Source organism: Accipiter gentilis, chromosome 11, assembly GCF_929443795.1.
Source record: "Accipiter gentilis chromosome 11, bAccGen1.1, whole genome shotgun sequence".
Lineage (NCBI taxonomy): Eukaryota > Metazoa > Chordata > Aves > Accipitriformes > Accipitridae > Astur > Astur gentilis.
The window spans coordinates 22,728,822-22,749,293 of NC_064890.1; the positions used below are offsets into that span (position 1 = coordinate 22,728,822).

Below are 20,472 nucleotides of genomic sequence, written 5' to 3' on the forward strand. Positions count from 1 at the left end.
CTGTGCTCTTAACTACTCTTATCCCCTTTGGCCAAGCACTGGAATTCTAATTTTCCTGTGCTCTCCGTGTTCCTGCTGATGGTACTCAAGCAGGCAGGAAGAAGAAACGGGTGCAAATGCAACGACAGAAGTTTGTCCAAAGGACAAGATTTGGCTTGGGAAAAGGGGTGACGTGGTACTAAGTTGGCAGGAAGACCTGGAAAATGGAATTACAGGCCATTTGAACATATAATAAATTACAAATAAATTGGGTGGGGACAGGAAATCAGGGGATTTGGAAATCAGGAGAGGAAAAGGAATGAGATGTGGAGACAGCCACAGTTTTCCCATGCAGACTGGCCTGTCTTCTCCAGGAGATGTTAAGTAGAAGCTGAGCTGTGAACATGTTTATGTTTATGTTTAATTTATAGTGTTAGTTTTAGATACCCTGACCAAAAAAAAACCCCCCAAAAACAACAAAAACCCCAAACCTTCAATGTCTCAGATGGATTACCTGAAATTAGTGCACAGTTCCTGATTCTAAAATTTTGCATCATCTCCTTTGACAGAGTAAAATGCAGATAGATTAATCCAGGTTTGTAAAACAAACCAAAACTAATAAAAGGAGTAAGAAAATTATAATTTCCAGCACTGGAGAACAAGACAGTTCTTATTTTACATAAGTAATTCATTGAAAATTTGCAGTGAATCTTAACGGTACACAATTCTTCCTTTACCTTTGATGAGGAAAAAGGACTGTTACAGTCAACTCAGGAATGCCTAATTCCTCCCTAAAATAAAAAAAAATACAGTGATCCATCCTTACAGAATCTTAAAGATTCAAAAGACATCCTTTTATCTGTGAGCTAAAGGAGTATTTCTGCTACAGAACAATATTTGAATTCTTCCTAAGCAAGTAGATACAGCAGAATATACCCGTAGGCATATAACACTTGATTCCTCATCTCATGGAAAGGTCACTCATTAAAACCAAGCCCAAATTTGAGTACAGCAGTATTGGGCTGATGCAAAGCCAGAGTAAACACAGGAATCAAGACCTGTAAACTTTGATGGGAACTTTGTCTTACCTTTCATCATCCTTCAGAATATCTAGATGCTATCATCACCTGCCACATCTCTAATTTACCCCCTTCACCTGTTCTCCGACAACTTTGTAGACAACTATCTCATTAAAAGAAAAAGACAACTGGGGAACCTATGCCCTTCATCTTCTTGCTCAGTTATTTAAAGTACTTAGTAAAAAAATCCAGATTTAGTTAGCAGATCACAGCTCCTTAACACAATTCTTGTCTTTATTGCCATCCGCAAGATAAGTTTGCTTGTAAAGACCTTCACTTTTGATATGGAATCTCCCCATGTGTGAAAATAAGTTCCCAGTTTAAACTGGGTTAAGTCACATTTACAATTGTTTGTAAATATTTTGTATCACAAATAGTTCTGCTTTGTAATGGCAGCTCTGAGATATGCCAACAGGACATTTATCATGCTAAGTAAAGCTCTTGGCACTGATATTTACCATCTGTGGGCTTGCAAAGTCCTCTTCCTTGGTGTGCCTCATCTACTTCTGTCATAGCTAAGTAGTATTATTTCACAGTCTTCTGCTGATAGCAAGGTTACTACACAAGAAAAGGAGCCTGAGGTCAACACGTTTATTAGAACACTTAGAAGACATGGTTGTTAACTCTGGTGTGCCATCTGTGAATACTGCTTTAAAACAATTTGGTTTGTATGATGCCCAAGTCATAGGTATCATACACTTTTATACTGTGGTAGTTTCGTTTTGTTTTCCCAGGAAGAGCATCAAATTTAGGCAGTAACCTGGCTGGGGATGTTCAGTTTTTCAGATGGAGGAATTTTGTTGCAGGGCATGGATAGCCCTTAAGCAAGTGGTTTAGGAAGTTATTGCTGTTAGTTCCTAGAGTCTCATCGGAGATGGAGGGACAGATTACAAGACTGCTTCTAGGCCACAGTCATGCCAGGTAGGTTGGATTTGCATAAACCCTCACAAGTTCATTAGGGGCACTAAACTCTGACTGAAGGGTGGTAACTCTTTAAACCGCTCTACCAGGGCCACAGACCCTAGTGCGGGTGGAAGGAAGCTGTCTGTTGTGGTCACGCGGTAGTTTTCACCTCTTCTTTTCCCTAACAGAGAACTTTTCAAACTCGTTGCCCTTGTTTCCCCAGTAAGTTCTCCACCTTCTCAGAAAACATTTGGCTTAAGGTGAAATTGCTGCGTCCAGATCATAAGCATATCCAAGACTCCCCTGTTCCTCCACACCTTCAGCTTAAGCTCAACAAAGCAAATAAGAAGCTTTTCTCTTTCTTGATGATGTTTCCTTCCTTCTCTTCACTCTTATCCTTAGGTGTATGCCCCAGGATTTTCTGCAGCAAGTTTGAACAAGTTTTATTTCTTGGAGCTTGCACCTTCTCATTTCAAGGTCTATTAGAGGACACAGGCACAGGAACTGACAGTTTGACTCAAATCCATGGGAGGTAATTGAATATTCGGACATGCTGTAGGTATAACTTTGGATTTTAGGTTCTGATTCTGCATTGTACAACTATCCCCTACTACTGAAACACATACACAAACACAAGGTAACATTAAGGAGGCCTAATGATTTTATTAGCGACTTCTTTTTTTCAGGAGAAAGGCATTATGAAGGGACCTTTCATGAGTTAGGCACTTTTCCCATCTATTCTATGAAGGCAAAAGCAGCTGGGATTTGCGAATCAGAGTATTTCTAGATATTAGTAATAAAGGGATTGTAATCATATGTCAGGCTTGGGTTTTTTTTAAATCAAATGACACAGTTGAACGAAATACAACATTAACAGTATTGATGCTCCCCAGCCTTAGGCTACTCACAGCAAGCTCCTAGAGCCAGGTCCTGTAGCCACTGAAGTGTGACAGAACTTTGCCAGGGACTTCAGTTGTGCAAGCCTTGTCCTTAAATGAACACACATACTCATAAGGACTCTTAGAGTTCATGCAAGTAGGGGAGCTGGTGAGCAGGCAAGTTGATTACAGCACTTTGACTAATCCCCCATATGGATATTGTATGTGGGGAAGCCCCTGCACCACCTACTCCAAATTAATTTACTGTTTGCTTTGAATTCAGTGGAGAGCAGGCAGCACCCCGCTCTTTCAATCCCCAGCACAATTGTTGCAGGACAAGGTGCCCCAAGGCTTGTGAGAAGGATGGAATTTAACAGAACAGCCCTGTTGCTAAACCAGGGTTTTCAATAAAACTTTAAAACAAGGTTCTGGACCCATCCTTTTATTCCTTGTGTCCACATCTCGCATTGACATCAGCAGTGACTTTTAGTGCTTCATAATCCGGCCTTTATCTTCAACTCCCTTGTTTATTTATTTACAGGGATTACACCCAAAGCCTACCATAATGCCATACATCTTTCAAATCTGAGGCAGACTAGTGTGCGTAAAGGATTGCAAACTGGCTTTAGCCCAGACTTTTCTGCTCTGTAGCTCTAATCCAGCCTGTTGTTAGTTGATGACAGCACTGTGTGATTTAATTGTTCCTGTGTAGGAACAAGACTGTATATAATAGCTCCATTGTCTCTCCTTGTCTTCCAAAGCCTGCGGGCCTTCTGGTTTCCTCCAGTGAACAGAAAGATTAACCTGTACGATCCTAGGCTCCCTCACAGGGGCACACCTCTGGTTTGTCTTCTTTTCCAGCCTTTCCTGCAGAGAAGCACAAGCCCTGATTTGCCTCCTGGGTGATCCTTCTCCCTGGATGAGGAGAGCCCAGAGCGTGTCTCTCACATCCATCTCGCTGCCACAGCAATGCCACGTTGCTCACTCCGCATGCCTCCCACACAAATGAGCCCAAAACCAGCCCTGTGCTGACACAGCTTCTGCTACCCAAGCCACGTTATTCATGGCTACTTGGAGTGCCTCTGCATCACGCGGCGTTGTGCTGTGCGGGTCAGCTGCCAGTTTAATGGGAAGGGGGAGAGGAAGAGGATGAGGAAGAGGAAGAACAAGGGGGCTGTAGCCCCTCTGCCACCAGCACCATCCTCTTCCACATGCCCATCGCAGGCTTCGTGCCTGCCTGCACCCCTGCCGCTGTCTCCAGCACAGCAGCTGGGGCTGGGCCTGGGGTACCAAAGCCTTGCTCACAGTCATCAGCTTCCCACAGAGCTTCCCTTCGCAGCAAGCACTCGTGATGGACTGACCCCAAGGGTCATGCAAATTTTAAGGGTAAATGGTAAAGTCCAGAGGCGGTTGAGTTAGTTCAGTGTCTGGTTTGGTTGTTCTGATTTACCGAATCAGCTTTGTTGGAGCCAGTTCTAGCCACGTCCAGCAGCTCGGTCATCGAAGCAGTGTTGAAGGAACAACTCTGAGACCTTCCCAGCGCTGCTGTGGCTCGTAGCCTTCAGGACCAGATACACTGATACTGCGTAGGGCATTGGTTTTGGCTGGCGATCTTTCGCTATGGCAGCCTGCAACCTCTGCCCTGCCCCGGCCGTCTCTGCATGAGTAATAGAAAGGCCGTATCGCTTCTGGTCGCAGCAAAACTGCGCTTTAATTTCTCTCTCAGCACACTGCTTGCAGTTGAGACGCTGCTCTTTTAGAGCAACATGGGTATACTCCATACTTTCGACCTTAGGGAATGAAGTCTATTAGAGCTGGCCCACAGATGCTTGCTCTGAAAGGTAACAAAACTGCAGCGAGCGAGATTGAAACGACATAAACCAGTCTCTCTTCCAGGGAAGCCGGTCCAGTGAGTTCTGCAGAGCTACTAGCCATTCTGCCCGTCTTTCTTCTTCTCACCCGCAGCCCGAAGGAGACGGTCTCTCCTAAAATCACGTCGGAAAAGAAAAACGGGCGGGGGGGGGGGGGGGGTGTCCCCGCGGCGGCGCACGGAGCCCCCGGGGGGCGCTGGCGGCGAGAGGCCGCTAGGGGGCGCCACAGCTCCGCTGCAGCGCCCCTGCCCGCCGCCCGCGCCCGGCGGGCCTCTGGCGGCAGCCCCCCCGCCCCGCGGCCGTTCCCCCTCAGCCCTGCAGCCGCAGGCTCCCGGCTGGCGGGGCTGGGCAGCGACCCCCGTGTTTCCCTGCCTGCCGCCCGAGTTGCCCCAGCCCGGCGGCGTCCAGAGCTGGCTGCCCTTCGGCGCTCGCCTGCGGGACGCTCTCTCCAGAAAGCCCTGTTTTGCCCGCCGCCGGCTGGCAGGACGGCTGCCAGGTAAACCCTCTAGTCACCACGGGGGACAGGAGGAGGGGGAGGGAGGGAAGGACAGAATCACTTCCGTTATCAAACTAGCGTTTTTAAGATCTTGCCCCTTATAATTCACAGAGAGGTCTCTGAAATGAGCCAGGTAACCGGAACACAAATAGGGCACACGCTTCCTGAAGTCAGGATTAGTCAGCCATCATGAAGCAAGGGTTGCCAAAGGCCACCAAGTTTGTTTCCTGGCCTGTGTTTTCCACTGCTGCCCCAGCTCGCCCTGGAAGCTCCTGCACTGCAGCGCAGATGGCAGCGGTCACGCCGCCGCCGCCTTGCTCCCGTGCTTGAAACGCCAGAGGTGGTGGTCAGGGGTCCTTGCCGAACCGGGGAGGGCCTCGGCGGTGGTGGGTTCAAGCGCGTTTTCCAGGGGTTACGCGGTACCGGCCCCAGCCCGCGGCCTGGCACCCACCTCCACGGCCCAGAGGCTGGGACAATGTTAAGACTCATTAGTCTAGCGAAAGCAAAAGGAGACATGACAACGTTTAATCAGGTGAAGTCTGCTACAAAGACACGGGGAGTAAGTTGTTCTCCAGACCCACAGTGAGTAGGGCACAAGCTACCGGGCTTGGATGCAAGCAAACACCAGTTTAGGTTGGATGCTTGAACAACCTTCCTAACACACAAGGTTTTTAATGGTAGGGTTGTTGCGGGTGGTAGTGGTGAATTGTTCATTATTGCAAGTTCTTAAGAATCTTTTGTGACAGGGACAGACATATGCCCATCCAGTAAGCAGCTTGGTGACTTCCCTGGCAATCTGTTCAGGGGCCGATTCAAACATCACACCGGGTCTCCATTTTCTACGAACAAGAGATCACTGAAGACAATTGAGCAACTCTAGCTAACGTCACCGTCGCTGCTGTCAGTTCCTAAGAAACCTTATGTAAAAGTAACTTTTCAAGAAGAAAACAGAGCAAGAGATGGAAGGACAAGGGCAAGAAGGAGGGAGGAAAGGAAAGAAGGAAAGAGAGAGGGAGGGAGGGTGGGCAGAAATGCACTTAGCCCCCTCCTTGCTCCTACCCCATCTTGGAAACACCTATGCCTAAAAGCAGTGTTGTGTGCATAAGGAACCTTTCTGACTCTCTACACAATAAAACTACCTCAGATATACCATGCTGTGGCTGGTAACTATTCAGTGAGGCTCAGTTTCAGTAAAAAAAAAAATGCATTTTAAGTAGAGTTGAAAGGCTGAAGAAATCCGTGAATCACCTGCCAAGCCCTTTCTTCACTACTGGCATCTGCCATTGACCTCAAAACTTTCCCACGTCAACAGTGACATTTAAAGAAGAAGATACACAAAGTATTAAAAACAAATGTTAAGAACTGGATTTATATGTTACACTAGGCCACTTAGCAGAATCCAGTGACCCATCTTGTAATTGCTAATTAATGGGGCATTAAATTACCGCAACCCTCTGCAAATATGGATCAGTGCATAATTTGCAGTCACACACACTCCCACAGTGACACCACAGCTGTCAGTGGGGTCACTGGCACAGTCCTGGCAAGAGGGCCTTTCTAATGATACCAGTGCATCTGCTGCTGGCAGAGCTGCGGAGTCCTGCTCCCCTGGGATGGCTGGACATGGAAATGCCGAGGTCTTTGCGGTTTGATAACCTTCCTCCCGTTTCAGTGCTCCATCTCCACTTTCAGAAGGGTTGTGCGCCACAGACCAGGCTGAAACAGCACAGGCAGAATCTCCAGCCATGCTGTTTCATGTCAGTAGAGACCTGCACCTTACCTTGGTCCTTGCAGAGGCATGTTCAACCACCGCAGCTCTCGCTGAGCCTGCAAAGGAAACACTGCCTGAAGTAACCATATGTGAAAGCACCAACACTGTTGACATAATCAGGGTGCAGCATCATGAGCTAAAGGAAAAACAGGCTAGCAAGGTTGACAGTATTCCCATAAGCAGAGGCCTTGCCAATCAGATTGGATCAGGTGAGGTCTTCCCTGCAGGCTAAGGCAGTGCTCCCCAGCTCTGACTAAAAATCATTGAACCTTTGCAGCTGAAGCAGTGGGAAGCTTGGGAACACGTCTGTAGTCTATCAAGGGGCTCACAAAGTTTGTACAAAATACCAGGGGTGGTGTAGCAGGAGGAGCTGCAGCTCAAAAAATGCTGAACTAACATTCAAGATGTACAGCTTGAACCGAACACATTACACTGCAAATAGCTGGGGCTTGAGTGTAAGGCTGGCGCATGCTGATAGTTGAGCAGATCCGAGTAAGAAATGTCTGATCGGCTGTCTAAGGGACATTAGTGTGACTTAAGATTCAAGTTGCTGAGCAGCGGGACCTCTGTCACATGCTGCTTAGCCAACACTACACTGTTATACCTGTTACCTGCCACGGTACAGCTCCATGGTGGATCCAGTGCCATGGAAAGCTTGTGGCTGGGCAAGGCGGATGCCTAAAAGAGGTGGGATTAGAAACAGACTCAGAAGCAAGCAGCTGTGGTCAGCGGGGAGCAAGCAGCTGCATCTGGAAACGGCAATACTTGGAGTGGGGGATGTCCTTGGATGCCAAGAAAGCCATCTGGCACAATCCCCAAAAGCAACTTGCTCTTGTCCAGTACAGTGTCACATCTTTCTCAGCGGCCTTCACCCATGAGTTGTGAAAAAAAAATAAAGGTATTTGAAATCTGTGGACTGCAGTAGATTAAAATGCCCACGGTGAAATTTTCTTCCTTCATCTGTCAGACACTGGATGACATTTTTTCCCCAGAAGTGAAGGTCTGCATAGCTTATACCTTTACTTGATTACGTGTATTTTGAACGTTCGCACATGAAATGCCTGCTCTGTGCTTTCATAGCAAGTTGAAACTATTCTTACGTGAAACGGGAAGTGAAATTCCCGACTGTCTCAACATGTCTGTACTTCATTTCTACGTGCCGCATACTTCCAAAGCTCAGCCCAATCCTAAACTAACCCTGGCTAGAATATGTCCATGAAGTAGCATACTTAAGAAAAATGGGAAAACATACCCTCGCACCTGTTCTAATGAAACTGTATTTATATAATAAGCACATGCTCTGACTAAACTGGTGTTTTAGCCATACTGTCATTGAACCGTGACCTGTCAGAGCAGAGAAGCAGGAAAAGGGACAATTTCAGCAAATACTCAGTAGCTATAATCAAGCCTTGACGCGCCTTTCTTGAAAAAACGGTTCTCTCGACCAACAAAGTATTTGTATGTGTCAGCCTAGCAACTTGAAGCGTCATCAAATGCCGCTTGTGCTTAAACAGGAGGTGCGACGTGGATTTTTCAGGTTTGGTGGGTGAAACATTAACTCTTCTCCAGCAGAGGAGGAAAGGTCCACTTGAGGAAAGCGATCGGACAGCACGGCAGCGGTAAGCAGCAGGACCGCACCGAGGAACTCGCGGGTCGGTTCGGGGCCGACGTAGTTTTGGAGTTCGGTTTCCCTGCCTCTTCCATCGCCATTAGACCCACGACCGCGGCCCGTTTCCACACGGACCCCCCCGCGGCCCCACGCCTACGGGCGCTCTCTCCCCCCTTACGCCTCTACCCGTTTCCACACCGCTCGCCGCGGTCGGGCACCCGCTGCCGGCGCCCCCGCACGCTGCCCGCTCCGCCGAGCCTCTCGCCGCCCCGCGGCTCCCCGCAGAGACGCCAGCAAGCCCCGGGAGGCCCCCCTCCCGGCACAGACCCGAGCGGCCCCTACGAGGCGGCGCAGAAACCGGGCCGCCGCACCTCCCGGCCCGGAACGCGGGGCAGAGGGCGGCCGCGCCGGGGAGGAAGGGAGGGAGGGAGGGAGGGAGGCAGGCGGGCTGCCGCGGCTGCCGGGCCCCGCGGCCCGTGCGCCCGCCCGTGCGCCCTGGGAGCTGTAGTCCGCCGCCGCCCGCCGCCCCTGGCCGCCGCGGGGGCCCGGAAGCGGCGGGGGACTACAAGGCCCAGGCTGCCCGGCGGCGCCGGCCCCGCCCCCCCTTATGAATGACTAATGCAGCATGTTGTCCAGCTAGCGTGCCCCTGCCGCCGGAGCTCCGCGGCGCCGCCGACGCCTCCTCCCGCAGCGCCCCGGCTCAGCGCCGGGACCCGCCGACCGCGCCGCCGAGCACGGCAAGTGAGCGGGGCGGGACGGGGTTGGGGGCGGCCGCGGTGCCCGCTTCCTGCCGGGCCGGGGGCGGCGGCGGCAGCGGGCGGCGGCGGCGGCGGTGGTGGTGGTGCCATGTTGGGGCCGAGCCCCGGCGCGGGCGGGCGTGTGTGAGGGGGAGCGGGGGGGTTGTCGCGCTTCTCCCCGTGCCCGGTCCCCCGCGGGAGGGGAGTCGGCTCTGAGCGGCGCCGCCGCCTCCCCTCGCCGCCTGCCGCCTCACACGCGCCGTACCCGGCCCTGCCCTTCCAGGTGGCCGGCCCGGAGGTGCCGCCGGGCAGCGCCCCGCTCGGGCGGGAAGGCGGCCCGGGCGCGGGGCGAGGCGGCCCCCTCCCCGCCGCTGGAAGCGCTCCCCGGGCCTTGGCGCCCGCGGCGGGCGGGCCGAGAACACCGCGGACGCCGCCTCAGCGCCCGCGCCGGCGGGCGGCCGGGGCCGGTCCGGCGCTGCCCCGCCGGTGACCCTGCGGGCGGCGGGGGCTGAGGGGGCCCTCTCCGCGGGGGGGGCCGCCTCCCGCCGGGCGGGCGAGCGAGCTCCTCCTCGGCCTCGCAGCGGGGAACCTGAGGCGTAAATCCCCGCTCCGGAGGGGAGGAGGAGGCCGGGGGGGTGGGGGGCCGCTGGCCGTCCGCTCCCCGCCGGAGCCCTGCAAGGGGGCCCGCCCTGCCGGCCAGCGAGCTGCAAGAGGGCCGGCAGCCCGGGGAGAGGCGTCCCTTGGTAAGGACGCCTGTAAGGTCCCGGCCCCGCGTGTGGTTGCAGCAGCGGCGGCAGCACCTTTCCACGCGCTCCGTGATGGCCGTTTCCTGGCCTGGGGCTTCGTGGAGGTGGCAGCGTGGCGCGGGCAGAGCGCTCCGAGCTCTTTACGTTTTCCAGGAGTTTCGGGGTAAGAGGGTGGGATTCGTTTGTGGTTTGGGTTGCGACAGCGAGCTGGAGAAGGGAAGAGCAGAGACTCGCAGTTTTTCTGCTTTCTTTTTTTGGTCTCTAAACAGTTGTGACTTTTTCAGACCGTCTGCGTTGTTCATCGCGTGCAACAAACCGTGAAAGCAGGATTTCGGATTCGCCTCTGAAAACGGTTCTAATTGACGCAGGTCTGGAGAATAACTCGTGTCCCAGGCATAGCCTGTGCTTTTCTCTTGAGGAAAATACGTGTACCAGTGATCCTGTACGCAGGTATCCGTACAACGAAGGTGTTTATTTTTGGCTAGCTCTCAGGAAGAAAGAGAATGTTTTTGTTCGGTAAAACTTGAAGAAAGTTGCGACTGCTGAGTGGCTGCTGCTGGGTTGGAAAAGCGAGAGGATGGGCTCTTAAAAGTTAGATGCTACTTTGCATGTGTGGTGGTGTCAGTAGTAGTCCCAAGAAATATCAAAGGTGCCTGGAATGGCCTCACCGCTCCATTTTGTAGAGATGCATATTGATATTGGTGCACCTGCTGCTCAGCTCGTTGATGCATGTATTCCTTCTTGGAAAGCTAAGAATAAAGCAGGAAAAAAAAAACCAAACAAAAAAAACAAAACAGATTTCAGGGCTTTCCCTGCTGTATTTTAGCAGTAGGGGAAAAAACATGCATACATTTAATTATCCTAAGCTCAGTGAGTTTATTAATTGAAATTACTGGGTTATGGCTGTGGCATTGGTTTGTGCCTTGCTGTTTGTGGCTTTTGGTAGACTTTCAAGTTTCGGTAACTTGAGTTGCTGATTATAAATTTGTCAGCCGTCGCAGTGTCTGGCACTCTTGTGTGTTAACTGTAGACTCAGATACAGTTTAATTCAGTACTAGGAGAGTTATATGTGTTTTTCAGTGCATTCTTTCTTCCATATGGTAAATATGATGAAACATTGCTGCTGCCGCCACCACAGCTGTGAATAAAACACAGTGGTATTGGCATCTTACTTGTGGGAGAGTCATCCAATTGCTTTTTTTTTTTTAAATAGTACTTTTCAGAAAGCATCTTCTTTTTCCTTATTTGCTACTCAGAAAAAGTGAAGAAAGAGATTTGGGGCAGTCTTAGAAAATGAGAAAATGAGAGCAGGCCAGAGATACACGTGCTCCAGATTTAATGGGAGTGGTGTGTAAGTACAGCTGTCTGAAGTGATATTGCAGCATGTGTTTTGCCAGCTAGTGCCAGTAGGAAGGAGGGATTCTGCAGCTCTCCTTGTCCTGTCAGGGAAAGTCCATGCTGGTTAGCAGCACCAGTTGTCCGTTACAGACGATTTAGTACTAGGTCTCACCAATATATTCGGTTGGTAATGGTTGTTACTAGATAGGTATTTGCAAATAGGTTTCTAATGTGAATCGTTTCTGAGGGCAAACCTTCAATTATTGAAGGTTTTTGTAAAGGGCCACTCAAATTTGAGATGCTATGAACATGTTAGTTAATACTGTGGTTCTGCATTTGAACTTACGAACTCTACAAATAGTGACTTTTTTTTCCTGCCTGCAAAATTGCTTGGGGTCACGTAACTTTGATATTAACTGCAGTTTATAGATTTGTATGAAAACATGCATGCACTTGGTGACAAGCTCTCTTCCTTTCCACTTCTTTTTGTAAAAAAAAAAAAAAAAAAGGGGGGGGGGGGGCTGTTTCTTCCCCCTGCCTCCTTCCCCCCTGCCCCACCTTTAGTTGACATGCTGTGCAGTTTGGCTGAAATCATGGAGTGAAGCAGGGACTTCGCGTGTTCACGTACAAGAATTTAAGTGTCCTGATGACACCACGTATCAAGCTGCAGGGGAGGCTACACTGGCGTTCCAGGAGTTCATGTTTTCCAGTGGTTGAGCCCTGCAGGCTGTCTGCAAAATAACCTTGTAGGGACAGTGCAATGTCGCGCACATGTGTGGAGAGGTCTGTGTCTCTGTGCAGGAAGGGTGTGCACGCTTGCGAGAGGGAGCGAGAGCCTGCACCACAGCTGCACAGCAACACCAGCGCTGATGGAGTTGAAAAAAAGTCTCCAGTCACCTGTGCAGTACATCTGGAGATCCTGATCTTACCTTGGTAGGACTTGCGTTGCACAACTGGGAGCCGTCCTTCAGAAGGACAGCAAGACTGCTAGTTACAGAGTAACCGGTAAAGGTGGCCTGTGGGTGAGGAACCAGGATCAGGAATTGCTGAGGGGTTTTCTCATTTCTTCGGAGGGCAGCAGATAGGAATGGAAATAGAGATAATCTTTTGAGGGAAGATATTTTTTAACTACTGAGCTTGTCAGGCGCAGAGTGCTTTACACATTGAATGAGCGATGCAGCAGCGGGATGGAGTTGCAAGCAAGCAGACTTTCCTGCTTAGTGTGAGTGTGTCTGTAGTACTGAAGAGTTAGTGCTGACATGTGGGGCTACTGTGTCTGCAGGGCAGCAGGCTGGAATTAGCTTGCTTGCTTTCCTGGAGCTTTGTCTCTCAGGTCTGTCTTGAAACCTGACCCTCTTTCTTCAGTTCCCTGCCACTGTAGAGCTGTGTGTCTTTGCTTGTTGCCAGCACGTGGGCCGTGTCCTGTAACAATGTTTTCAGCTTTTGTGATCACCTAATGATGTTGAAAAAGAGTAGATCAGCTTGTTCCCAGCTACTGTTTGGACACTAGAATGGAAGGGGCAGGCAGAAGAGCACTGATAAAAAAATAATGTGTTTGGTTGTTAGGCAAGACTTTTTTGTTCTACAAAATCCCAATTTTACCATCGTAAGGATTGCATTTAAAAGTCTTCGTAACAAAATGAATGAATCTGCCAGTACTCTTGAGACCCAGCTTCTGTGTATCTCAGCAGACAGCCATTGACATGTGGAATAAATGTGTATGTGGAGTTTAAGAAGACTTCTGCAACACTTTTGTGGACCGCAGTCAAATACCTTCCCAGCCACTAGTTAGTTGTCCATGGCAGAACTTCTCTACCCATCTCCTTTGCTGGCTGCTTGTAGGTAATGAACAGAGAGTGGAAAATTTGCTTCTTGTAGAGCTCCATAGAAACTGTGCATGCAGCAGCTGTGCTCTTTTCCTGTTGCTCTGCTTGGGAGTGTTTTGCAGAGGGTTCCCCAGAATTAGAAGTATCACCTGGTTCATAGTTTTGAATGGCCTGGAGGGAGGAGATGTGCTGAGTGGATATCTTCCCCCCCAGTCTGCTGATTGCAGGAGAGTCTAATAAAATTATTTTGGTTCCAAATCTTCCCTGAATTTGCGTGATTCATGTGAAGTAAAATAGGAAAGTGTCTTGGGCAGATGTGTAAGTTCTTAGTGTGAATTTCTGAGTGGCTGGCCAGACTTGGGCCATGCCACTTTGGTCGTTTCGTCCCATGTTTCTAAATTTAGCAACCTTTTTACAGCCTCTTAAAACAGTAGGGATTTGGCCTGTTATTTCTTCTCAATTCTGCTCTGCATTAGCATCCTGATTCACCTCGTACTTACTCATTTTGCCTAGTAGCCCTAGTCAATGTAATAGCAATGATTTCTAAAAAACACAAAACATATGAGAATGCCTTCTTGTCTTCCACTGATAAAGATAAAAGATAAACACGTTTGCAGTGCATCAGTGTCCCAGGCCAGATGTTCTCATGTTCCAACACCTCCTTTCAAACAAAATTAATTTAGTTGTCTGACTTAGCTTCCAAAGTATGCAAAAGGATGTTGGCTCCACTGTGCAGTTACCTGAGTTTAGGCTGCATATATCAGTTCATGTTGCAGGAGCATCTCATTGATGTTCAGAGGGTAAAAATCTGTGTTTTGAAACTTGTGAACAACTGAGTCATGAGAAACCAGAGCCACAATCTACAACCATCTGTGATCGCAGAACCAGTTGCTCAGTTAAGTTTCAAAGGCGTGGGTTGTGTCAAAGAGGTACGTGCAATATGTAGAGTAGGTCACCTTGGTGATAGTTTTGAAATACGTTCAAATTTCTGAATTTGTGGCTGTTGCAATAATTGGCAGTCAGGTTTCAGCTGATGCATCCTTCTGAGTACAAGCAGTCTATCAACAGAGAAGAGAGACCATTTGGAGCTGATGATTGTTTGTAAACATTTGTAAGATTTCTGTACATAAGCATGGAAAAAGCCTCATCAATCTTAAATACTTTGCTTCCATTGCAGAGGACAGTGCTGACACTTAAGTGGGTATCTTTTGATTTGGTTTTGCCACCTTAGGTTAAATGTTAGGCATGGAAGATGCTTTGTTACGTATTCCAGACAGCAAGTAATGAGTGCAGTGGTTTGTCAGTGGGAGAAAAGTTGTGTCTGTGTCTTCTGAAGTATTGAATTGCCTCTTTTGTTTATATAAAGTGGTCCTTTTAATGGGTAGCAGCATTCAAATGGGATGTGCTTATGCAGTGTGTAATAGGAATCTGAAGTGCACAGGCTCTACCAGCTAAAGTGAGTATCTGTTGCTAGTGAAACTGCAGGTTTAGCAGGGAAAAGAAACACGGCACACTTAGTGCACGTAGATGTAATTAAATTTTTTATTGCTGCGTCTCATGCTGAGCAGACGAAGGCTGAATTCTGGCCAGGGATACTGGTGTTAGAGGGCTGGGTCAGAAGGCTGTTCATGAAATAGTTATTTGTCTGTGCCCGTGACTTCTGTTCAGCACAGGTCAGTTCTGGCTCAGTTGCAGTGTGACCTGTGTGAGGTGTGGCACATTCTCACTGGAGAACCCCCACTTTATTGTTCCACAACTTGCTCTTGAATCAAATTCAGTCCTTAGCCTACCTCTCCTCTTTCCCACAGTAACTCCAGAGGAACAAGGATGAGCGATATTGGCCTGTTACTGTGAGGAAGTGCTGTCCCAGTGGGGTGTGGGGAGATCTTCTTCTGAAGGGCCAATGATTAAAAACAAAGGAAAGTTCAGATTGCAAAACTGAAATGCTTTGAAGGCTCTAGCAGTCTCCTAACTACTAGTTTAGATACCAGAGGTCAGGTTTGTAGATGTATTTAAGTATTCATATGCCTCAGTTCCTTATTTGTGAAACAGGGAAGTACATACAATGCCATCTCAGAGGCTGCAGGATTAATACTCCAAATAGTGAGAGATGTGGATACCTTCTGCAATGCTAGTGAATATTGTAACTATCGAAAGCATTACTACATGTATTTAGACTTGTTGGGGGGGAAATCAGACATAAAAGTTGTTGACTTTCCCTTTCAATGAAAGGTGAAACAAGTTGTGGTAGTTTTGTGGCTCCTACTTTATTACTAGTTATTCTGATGTATGTGCAGCACATAGAAAATGCAGAGCAATTATAAGATACAGAGAACTTTATTTCCTTCTTGCAATGTCAACATGTTGAGAAAAGCAAATGCTGCTTCTGAATTTCTGTATAGCTCACAAAGAAGAAAATATTCAATAAAAGTCTTCTTTTTAAAGCGTAGCTGACTAGGTGGTTTTGTAGGTAGGAGCATGAGAGTTTTTAAAACCTTTTTTTATTGATTCAGTTGAATCACTGTCTGAAGGAAGCAAATTTAAGACAATAAAGGAAGAAATTCAGTCCTACTGTAGGAGGATACCTTAATGAACTGCATGTCCATTTTGTGTTGTGCTTGAATTTTCTCGCTGAACCACCTAGTTGAAATAAAACGAGAAAGGGCATTCGTTCTTTTAACAGTAGCTCATGTTTTAGTGCCTGTAACTTGCCTTGCTAGAACCCCGGACTTGTGAGTGTACCTCTTGTCTCTTCAAGACTGTGAGCTAAGAGAGTTTCAGGTGCCTAAATATGGCAGCTAGAACTGAAACACTTTGGTCAGCTAAGGATACCCATTATGAAAAATGAGCCAGTAAGTAGTTCACGAGCACATTTCATGCAAAGAGGAAGCTCTGCTGAAGCTGTTTTACATTAGGAAAGCTGGAGGACTGATGTAAAATAGCATGGCAGGGAGGTCTTTCTCACCCTGCTTTTGTCAGCCACTGTGCACGATAAGCATTGCTAGAAGATGTTGTACTTACCTGTGTGTTCCTTTCTGAACTTGTGTTGGGAGGAAGAGAGTAATACCCAAAGTGTAGGGGGAAAAATATAGCTCCTTTTCCACAGTGCTGTTGTCAGTGTGAATGGCTGTCCTGTGTGTGCTGTCAGGGGAATGAGACCTTGAAAGGAAATAGCTGACTATCAGTAGGATGAGTAATGGCTAAATTTTAGGCTTGCAGTTCATTGGGTGGTCTCAAAAATTCCTGTTTGGTTGCCTAGGTATCTTAAGAGTTGGGGAAAGGGCTTCATTTGTTCATACGTATATACATAAAGAACAATTTTTAATCACTCAGTGAATGGCAGGCCCCCTAGGACTAGCAAAGATTAAACAAGCACAAGACTTCCATTTGCCAGGGAAAAAAGGTGATTGAATTGGGGATTGAATGAGGGATTCAGTCATCAGGGAGTCCTTTCAAGAAAATTCCAGAGGCAAAACCCAATCTTGCTGGATCATAAGGAGCCAGATCAGACGACTCCTTGTTGCTTTTGGCTCCAGGAATTTTCTTGGTGGCACTCTCGACAGGAGGCATGAATCCCAGGTTAAGACAGTCTCCTGACAGGTAAGAGAACAGAAATACTTTCTAATCTGATCTTTGAGTGCCTAGAAGCTGCATCTCCCAGTCTGTCTGAAAGAAATGCACTGTCGTGTCTGAGATTTTCAGTATGTGATTTATCTCGTGAGGGCCTCTTACAGGCCTTTGAAGTAGCTGGAGGAGAGGGATTTGATTGGTTTCGCATGTTCGTGCCAAATCCCATGGTAAGTAGAAGAACTTGAGGTTATGAGATGTTGTGGTATACATATTATGGAACACAATAAATAATTGTCTGAACAGCTTCTTTTGTTTGTGGCTTTGACTTGGGGTTGAATTTCCTTCTGTTCCCTGGCAGGTTCTGCCGACCTCCTCTCTTTCACAAGTACGCGCACCACCCCATGTAATCTTCAGTAATCTTTTTTTCCTGGAGGAGCAGTGCTTGTGCATTGCACCTCTGAATGACTGTGAGACTCTTATCTCCCTGCCAAGTTTGTTTAAAATTCACCCGTGGGTTAGCAAGCACAGACAAATAAGCTCCGCCTTGTTACCTAGTCTCATTTCTTCAGGAAACTAAACTTTATTTAAAAAAAACCTGCAAGGTTGAAAAATCAAGCTCTAAGAAAGTTGGAAATGCTTGGATTTAAGTTGCCCAGATGCTTGCCAGGATTTGATCTGAATCAGCACCTTTTCTTGCTGTTGGACATGGTGGAAGCAAATGTATACAGATTCATATGTTTCATTTCCTTATCTGTGTAACAGCAAGGTATATTCAGTCCTCTCAGAGGTTTCAGGATTAGTATTTCAAGTACTGTGGGATGTGGGTGTCTTCTGTGAATACACAGATATAAGGGATGGTGACTTTTCTATGTGGATGAGCAAGGTCAGCCTGGAGTCCAAGGTAGTTGACTAGTTCCCAGAATATATGTACTTTCTCCTGTGTTGTTGATGAGGACGCTGGTTAGCTGAGTAGCCAGCCTTGTCTGTATTCTGGTCTTGACATGTTTTGTGCCTATTGTCACTCATGCTAAGCAGGAGCTTGAACACACTCAGATTTTCACAGCAGTTGTTAAGTTTGTTTGCTGTTGACAACCAGTTGTAAGAATTTTCTTAATGTTGACTGAATAACTGGAATTCCTGGGCATATTCTAAGGAAAAAAAAAATAATATCCAGAAACAGGTCTTCCACATGGAAAATTTTACCTCCAGTGGATCTTGAGCAGAACTAAGCACCTGAGAACAAGATCTCCTAGAAGAAAGCAGTGGCAGACTTGCCTGTCAGTGTGGCTGCCCAGTCTCTCATCTGACCATCGTCATATTTTGCAGTGGGTTCCCTGCAGAGGCTGGAACGCTGCTATGGTGGAACTGGGAACCACACTAAAAGAACAGCTTTGCTTTCTCCAAAGGTTGTACAGGTCAGATAAAAAGCAGTGCTAGCTAGCATGAGTAAACTTCAGTGAAGATCTCTCTTTCCAATATCAGACACATCATTTACCTGGTGGTGGGAATGGGATTAGTTTTTCTAAAATGTCAATTGGTGGAAAAAAATCACTCTGTGCTTCTGCATAGAAGTCTGTTCTTTTAACTGAAACGTGCAGTTCACTTTTTTTTAAGAGCACTCCCATTGATAAGAGACATTTTCAAACCCTGGCAGGCCTTCAGCCAGCCTTAGAACTTCACTTTGTATTTAGGGCCAGCTGACTTACTGGCAGAAAACCACTGTGATATTTTGCACATAAACCAGTTGAGAACTAAGCCCAGAGCTGAGTATCACAGTATTGGTACACATCCCTAACTGATGTTGTAGCTGGACAAATATTTTATAGGAGGACAGTGTTAGTTTCAGCATCTCCATTCCATACTGTCCCTTCAGTATGGCTGCTGCAGTTGTTCCAGCAGCTGTTTGGTCATCTGAGCTTAAAATGCCTTTGCAGGGTGGGTGAAAAAAAGCTGGGTTTTTAACCTGTATCTGCTCTCCGGTCTGCACAAATCTACAAGTAGCTAAACCAGTCTAATAGAGACAGGACAGGTTAAAAACAGGCTCTGGGTTTGCTTAAGCCCACAACACTACCAGACAGCTCTGGCCAGGCTGTCTGATGTGAGGTGTCAGTGGGCTGGTGTGTCCCCATCCAGGTTGCGGGTCTTGGGGCAGGGGTTTCCTTCTGCTGTGCTTATTTAGAGCTGTCCATACCACATGTACATCGTGGAAACACTGAACTAGAAAAGAGCAGTTCCGCTTCACCTGCTGTTTCAGCTTACTCTGACACCCAAGTTTCCTTGACTCCTTGGAAAGGGGGAAGGCATGGTCCTGGTTTTAAACTTGTATTATGCACTGTAGCAAAACCAATGGAGTACTTATGTTGCCTGTGCAGACTTCTCTCATGTTTTTGAATAAATAGTTTGTTACTGAACCTCTTGGACTGTTGCAGTGTGTAGTTTTTGTTTTAATAAGGTATTTGCCTTGCAGCTTGGGAGCTGTGTCTGTAGCTGTTGCCTGCTTGGGGCACAGGGCTCTGTTGTGTTTTGTGGGGATTTTGCTCAAGGCAGCATGCAGAAGCCAGGCTCCTGGTCATTTTTCTTGCCCAGCCTGCAGCTGTGACCCGTGGTTTGCTGGCTGACCACTAGCAGTGGACAACGCGGAGGTGTGAATTGCTGAAGTCCCTCCGTACGTGTGTGGAGGGAGGTGTGCCAGCTGTCTGAATTACACTTGCGTGTTTCACGCTGCCTGGCAAATGCTCTTGTTATAGAAATGTATTTTAAGCAAAGCTAGAAAGCAAACCAACTCACTTGAAAACAAAGGCTGGAAACCAGGATGCAGAGTGCTAATCAGGCTGAAAGACTGTTGTATTTGGGAAAGGGCGGGGGGGCTTTTGTCATCACATTTGTGTGCTGGAATATGCTGTCATCCAGGCGCCAGCTAGCTGCTTTCCTCCAGCCTCACCTGGGCACAAGGCAGGAGCCTAACTTGTCTGTCCAGTCCTCAGAGCGGGGCTGCAAACGTGTTGTATGAATAAGTTGGTCAGGACTGCTCTCCAGCCTAATAATAATAAAATAAAACACTGTTCACATGTGCTGTGAAACAGGTCAGAGGGAGGTAACCCAAAATGCTGTAGTGAAGAAGCAGTACTTCCCTAGCATGCTTCAATTTTAGTAGGCTAGCAGTGAGAATAAGCAGAATGAGCACTAGTCAGGTGTTGAGTGTCTTGTGCAATCCCCTTAGAGTACCATCGAAGTCAAATCATAGCACTCTGCCAACTTCAGGGAGAACTTTTGGACTTGGAACAATATGGATGGAAGAAGGAATCTTAAAACTAAGACATGGAATCCATTCACTTATGGGTTTGAAAACCCAATTCCCAGGGTTTTTCACACAGGCATGATACTGATGTTCTGACCCTAGCATATTTGTAAATACATACATGATGCAGATCAGATAACAATGTGTGTGGCACTCTAATTGAATGTTAAGACTGTGACTGCTCTCCTATTCCTTGTAGTGGTGAAGTCTTAGAAATATAGGTGATTCCTAAAATTTGCCTAAAAACTGTCTTGGTGTAGTTTGTTTGGACAAGACAGAACTACTGATCTTGCTGAGCAAGGTTTTTGCTAGTGCTGAAACCTTTTTGACAGCCATCCTGTATCTTCAATTACTTATGAGTGATCTGGAGG

At 47.7% G+C, this 20,472-nt stretch overlaps 1 protein-coding gene across 2 annotated transcripts in view; it reads left to right on the forward strand.

The window, feature by feature from the left end:
• Positions 1-8,492: 8,492 nt before the first annotated feature.
• TRABD (TraB domain containing) overlaps positions 8,493-20,472 on the forward strand; it is a 39,509-nt gene continuing 27,529 nt past the window's right edge. The window contains exon 1 of one of the 2 annotated variants that reach the window (XM_049814498.1): positions 8,493-8,596. The gene's annotated coding sequence lies outside the window, so the exon portion shown is untranslated. Of the gene's footprint in view, positions 8,597-9,224; positions 9,324-20,472 lie in introns of those variants that run through there. The other variant, XM_049814500.1, reaches the window with a different exon arrangement.